A 6,091-nucleotide genomic window follows, 5' to 3' on the forward strand; every position below is an offset into this window, starting at 1 on the left:
TAATCTTTAAACACCGATATAGCAGCTGGTTGCCACGGTGACCAGATGCCCCGACTGAGTGGGCGTCTGCAGTTTAAAGAGAATGAAGTTGCACCAACCTGCTACAGCGAGGAGGACTGCGGGGGGGAACCTCCTTCATCGGGGGGCAGTTTCCTACAAACACAAACACACTTTAGGTCAGGAGAGCGGCCAAGAGGGTTCTGGTTCTGGTTCTGGTTTGCCCAACATGAGACAGACGGTCAGAAGTTCAGACTTATTGATATATTCAACCAATAATCAGGTTTTTTTGTCTCAGTCCAAAAACTGTAGTTTGAATTTCTATTTGAGCTAGTCAGTATGGTCAGCAATCATCAACATTGGAAACATTGTTCTGCTTCTCCTGGAGGACGTTTCAGTTTGACCACTAGGTGGCGATCGCGCTATAGCACTACACCTTATTCTAGAAGAAGACAGTATGAGGAAAAAATTATGTTTTAGACCATAGTTACTTTAAAAAATATTTTCTTAAAAGAGTTTGGAAAATTCATGTCTTCGCATTTATAAAGATGTTTATTCATTCAGCAATGTGTGTTTAGGTCGACTGACCGTTAGCATTAGCCGTCCTATGGGAAATCCTATTAAACGTTAGCATCAAGCTAGCAGACTTTAGCTTTAAGTGCTCAATTGATTTATATTTTTCTGAATCGATTATTGATTTATTGAGTTTAAATCGATTAGTCGATTGTATTTACCCAGCCCTAGTAAACGCTGTGATGCAGTGTAGTCGTTTCAGAGAAATAAAGTTTACTAATCCAGCTGTGATTGGTCTGAAGTCTGTCAATCAAATGTCTTGAATGTTTGACACGTGGCCGGCAGGCACCACCTACTTTTATTGAGGCATCTGATTGGTCAGTTTATCACTTGAATGACTTGATTACATAAAAAATATAATTACAAATATGAGGATCTTTAAGAACATGTTAAAAAGAGGCATCAGATCGAGAATGGTTATTCTGACCGATAGAATGACTCAAACAGCTGTTTATTTCTCTATAGAAGTCTATGGAGTTTTGGCTTCTTACATCCAGCAGGTACTTCCTGTTTGGAACACCAGGATGGAGAAGTCAGTCCAGTTCTCATATGCAGCCAATGACCTGGACTAAACATGCTTCAAAGCTACAGAGATCTACGCTCGGCGTGGCTCTGTGCCTAGAAATTTTGGAGTTTCAGAGCAGTCTGACTTCCTGGACACACAAAAAAAAACAAAGCCAGAAAAACAGACATAGCAAGTGAGAGCGGCAATCCAACGATGGGGAAGCAACAAAGGAGGGTATAAATAGTGAAGCAGGAGGCCCAAAACACAGGGGAACGCAATCAAGATAATGATCCAAGCTGACTGACACCAAAAATCAGGAAGCCTTTCAAAGTAAAACCCAAACGTTGGGCTGTGAAAACAGGAAGGATCCCATCATGCCTCAGAAACTTCGCTGCTCCCAGAAGCTTTTCCAATTGTAGAAGTAGCACACAACATGTTTTTAACGCCACCTAGAGAGCCGGTAGTCGAAAGACAACATGCTGCTAAAATTAAATCATCGTGCTATCCTAGACATGTTTACATTAAAAGTGGGGTCATCTGGACCCCACATGACGGAGCGCTGAACTTTTTTATTCAAAGATTTTTTTATCTTCACTGGTGACCATGACAGACAAAATCCTGTCCACCTTTGTCATGGGAGGGATCACACATCGTTATAAGGGTCGGGTCATCCGGACCCCATTAGAGAGCTCAAGGGTGGATTCTGGCCCTATGACATTGTTACTGAAAATTAAACAATGAAGTAAAAGGATCTTTGCTGCTGAGCGGAGCCAAATTTTACATTTTGAGCTCAGTCATTTTTATTTCAAATAAAAAAAAAAAATTTTTAATTTACATTTTTTTCCAGATTTTCAAGAATTATTTCAAGTTTTGATGTTTTTTTTCAAAATTTCAAAACATTTTTTTTTATTTCTTTTTTTTTAATTTATAATGTCTTGTTTTCAAGTTTTCAATCAGTTTTTTCGTTCACTTTAAGCTGACCCTGATTTGACCCCAGACAGATCGCACGCGGCTCGGCGAACAACATACCAGACCCTACAACCATCCCAGCCTTCTGCGGAGAATCGCGGTCCTCCGTAGAAGGCTGGTGTGAACCACACCATAGGTTAACAAAGGCGCCAAATGGAAGCGGCTTCTGTTCCGGCTTCTGCAGCGCTCCCGCGTCCAGTGTGAACCGGGCGTAAAGCACCTTGGGGTTTAAAGCAGGGTAGAGAAGCAGTGTCTAAGTATAAACCATTTAGAAAAAGGTGGTTAACTGAAAACAGGAGTGGGTATAAAAAAGAGAGGGGGATGTATTAAGAATTCAGATTTTTTATGGTTTTAGCTTTTCCTATAGAGTGCATCAGTTTCGGGAGCCCAGTTCAGATTATGGTGTCGGTAGACACAAGGGATGTCAACGATATTAGATACGTATCGAATAAATGATCAAGCAACTGCAGTATAGTTTGAAAACCACAGATATGAACAAGATTATGTTGATTATGAGGTATAAAATCAATCAAGACGTTAATAATCGATTTCTGCCAAACTTTTTTTTTTTACTGTCTTTGTCTTTTTATGTACATGTGATGCAAACAAAAAGACGTCCAATCATAAGTTTAATTCTTCCAAGTCAATACCTGAATACATTTCTCTGTCAAATGCCGTGTATTATTAATTATAGCTCTAAATGCCAAATGAATGAGCATCCTTTGTCCTTTATGCACATAAGTTATACAGTTAATGTATTTTATTATTGATATTATATTATTAATGTATATTGTGTGAAACATTAATGTTTACTGAAAATATGTAAGAATTCTTTCAGAGAATAATCAATAAGAACTCAAAACTTGATTTTTTAATGCTTTTTTAAAAATGATTATATTAATATCAAATTGTATCTTGATGATAATCAATGATTATTACATATTTGTTACATGTTGTGTGATTGATGTTACTGTTTACTGAAATCATGAAAGAATGTTTCATGAGATGAATCAAGAATCAACAAGCACTTCACTTCGTTAAACTGATCAAATCTGATCAGAACCGGATTCCATAACTATGGAAAACTATAAATTGAAGTAACTAAGTTGGGGTGACATTATCTAAATTTGCTTCTCCCCACTCCTTATCAATAATCAATCAAACTCTACTTGACTTTTGTTAATAATCACAACATTTATTCAACCAAATGTGACATAAGTGTGTTTTGTTTTTGTTTGTTTTCTATTTTCTAATCATTATTTCTGTAATGAGTTTGAAATATTTGTGCATTTTGTCCGGTATTTTTTACAATCTATGCTTGAAATAAACCAATCAATCAATCAATGAAAAATATCTCGATTTTAGCAATTTTGATAAAAGAATCGGCAAAAAGTTAGTTGAATCTTTTAAGTATCGATTTGTGGAGCATGTATCGCGATGCGTATCGAATCGTGAGAGGGAAAGACACACACCTCCAGTAGACACCAAATGTTCTACTATCTGGATACGAGTCTCAGATGCTCACCTGTGTCTGATTCTGTCTTCTTCCTGAAGTTCAACCTCTCCTGGTGTTTAGTGGGAGGTGGTTGTGTCAAACGTGAAAAACGTTCTTGATGAGATTGCAAAACAGACGTTTTTCTTTCTTGAAGCTTATTGAGACTTTCTGAAGAAGATTCAGCTTTTTCAGTGCAACTGTTTTCTACAAATCTTCCGTTTGTCCAGATCCTCAGAATCGAGGCTTCTGGTCGTAGTTTACAGTCTCTCTAACTGTCTTTGTTTGCTTTAATAAGACCCGTCAACCTCTTTTAAATGGAGGATTTTGTCAGGTCAGCTGAGTTCGGTTGAGTTTCTATCTTCTATCATGTTTTTACGATGATGTTTTCCCTCTTTTGTCCGTCAGTCTCCCTGCATTTCCACCTTCACCCGTCCACGATGCTACATCTATACAGCTCAGATCATCTTGTGATCGTGAAGCCGCTCATGTGCATGTGAGCATCTGCCCCTTTGAGCCCCCAACCCCGAAGCTTTGTTTTAGGATGGGGGGACTCCCGTCCTGGCTCCACATCAGCCATCTGCCTTCAAGGCCAATTGTGCGGTCAAGTCATGAATCACTTCCTCTGAGTGTCGCACTACGTGGTGTGTTAATGAGCTCCAAATGGTGCAGAAGTAATCAATCACCACAGCCTGGGACGGTGATCCAGGGTCTACTGTAGGTTGAAGGAGCACCTGAGGAGACGGGGGGGGGACTCAGGAGCTCCACCAGCTCCAGCATGGGGCCACCATGTCAGCCCTCCACTATTCTTTAACAAGCAGCTTCACAGATTCCACCATAATCCAGGAAAACAATCATCGATCAATGCAGATCAATCACTGATCCCTTTGACCCTCTAGCCGATCGACACAGACAAACATTGATTGAAATGACCAATCACCACTGTTTGGAACAATAACATTTAAAGTAATTTGGTTATTTTGTCAGTAATATAACTAATTACTGTTTTTATTACCATTATGCTGCACAAGGCTTCTGACTTCAATACCCATAATGCACCAACAACCCTTCAAGTGGAGCATCTTTGTAATTCTAAAACATTCTGACAGGATTTTACAACAGAAAACCAGTTCAGGTCAGTAGCTACTCTGTTCCCTCGTTTATTCTGGGCTCTAAAAATAATCTGTCAGAGTTGAAATCCGGAAAGTAGAATAAAATTAAGGCTGTAAAACTCCTCACTACACACTTTATCCACTTTTCTCAGACAGACATGAACATTTTCACGTTTCTCTCTAGTTTAAACTCTTAAAATTCAAACCTTCATAGAAAATAAGTCCAGTTTCATCGAATGAAAATAATGAAGATTAATGTAAATGTGGTAAACTGAAGACATTTTATACAAGAGACACAACAAAGGAGATTGTCAGAACAGACAACACAAAGGGCTGTAAAAGAAAACAACAACAAAAAAATACAAGCAAAATGACACTGAAGAAACCCAGTGAGACCGTAAAGAGCGAACATTGTACGTCACTAGATTATGACCAACCACACTGTCAATTTTTAACCTCGTGCTCTCTTATGGGGTCCAGATGACCCGACCTTCTATTGATGTGTGATCCTCCCATGACAAAGGTGGACAGGATTTCATGTCTGCCACAGACACCAGAGAAGATCAAAAATCCTTGAAAAAGAAACTTCAGCGAAAAAAACAAAGGAAAAATTTTACTTAAATTATGAATTAAAATACATGACTTCAATGTGTTGTTCGAAATGGAGTAGGAAGAAGTTAAAACTTTTTTAATCCTAACCGATATCAATATATCTTAAATTTGTCCAGTATCAAGGGTGTCAAACTCAATCGCACAAGAGGCCAAAATCCAAGACACACCTGAGGTCACGGGCCAGACAGGATAAACATTTATTGAACACTCTAAAACTACATTTTTAAAACTTTAAAAGAGTAACTTTTTAACATAATTATGAACTAGATATATAGCATTACCTGTGATAACGCTAGAGTGAATGCTGGAAGCTGAATTTGAGCGCTGAAGATAATGGTGCTGATAGCTGAAATTTTAGCTAAATTAGATTAAAAAAACAGCTAGCATGTGAACTGAATAATGAGCTAAACTCCAAAACAGCCCAAAAAATCTTAGTAAATGCCAAAATAGTCACAAAATCTATAGTTCTAAAATTTAGGGGGAGTTAATCCTCCAATTAAATTCATAATAGTTCACCATTATTATCATTATTATGAGGGACATGTTCATTTAAATGAAAGATGTGTGGACTCATCAATGGAGGTAACAGACTTTTAAACTTTACTTTGTCCGGCCCACTTTCCCATTCTTGAAATGCTGAGGTGGGCGGAGCATCTCCTGTCACCGAGCCTCTTCCTATTCAGGCTTCATGATGTCTGTGCAGAATCTAATGGGAGACTCAGAGTTTATTGATTCAGTGTTTATGTCTGTGGGAGGACTCATTCACCCCAAGCCTTTATTCTTTGCTATTAAGACTGTCTGACCGTGTCCGTCTGCAGAACCCCCACAAAA

General features: G+C 38.5%; 1 protein-coding gene across 2 annotated transcripts in view; it reads right to left on the reverse strand.

The window, feature by feature from the left end:
• plxnb3 (plexin B3) overlaps positions 1 to 6,091 on the reverse strand; it is a 66,672-nt gene that overhangs the window by 42,877 nt on the left and 17,704 nt on the right. Inside the window, exon 2 of one of the 2 annotated variants that reach the window (XM_024292568.2) lies at positions 99 to 153. The exons of the other annotated variant lie outside the window; for it this stretch is intronic. The gene's annotated coding sequence lies outside the window, so the exon portion shown is untranslated. The remainder of the gene's footprint in view (positions 1 to 98; positions 154 to 6,091) is intronic. 2 annotated transcript variants of the gene reach the window in all.

Source organism: Oryzias melastigma, linkage group LG7, assembly GCF_002922805.2.
Source record: "Oryzias melastigma strain HK-1 linkage group LG7, ASM292280v2, whole genome shotgun sequence".
NCBI lineage: Eukaryota > Metazoa > Chordata > Actinopteri > Beloniformes > Adrianichthyidae > Oryzias > Oryzias melastigma.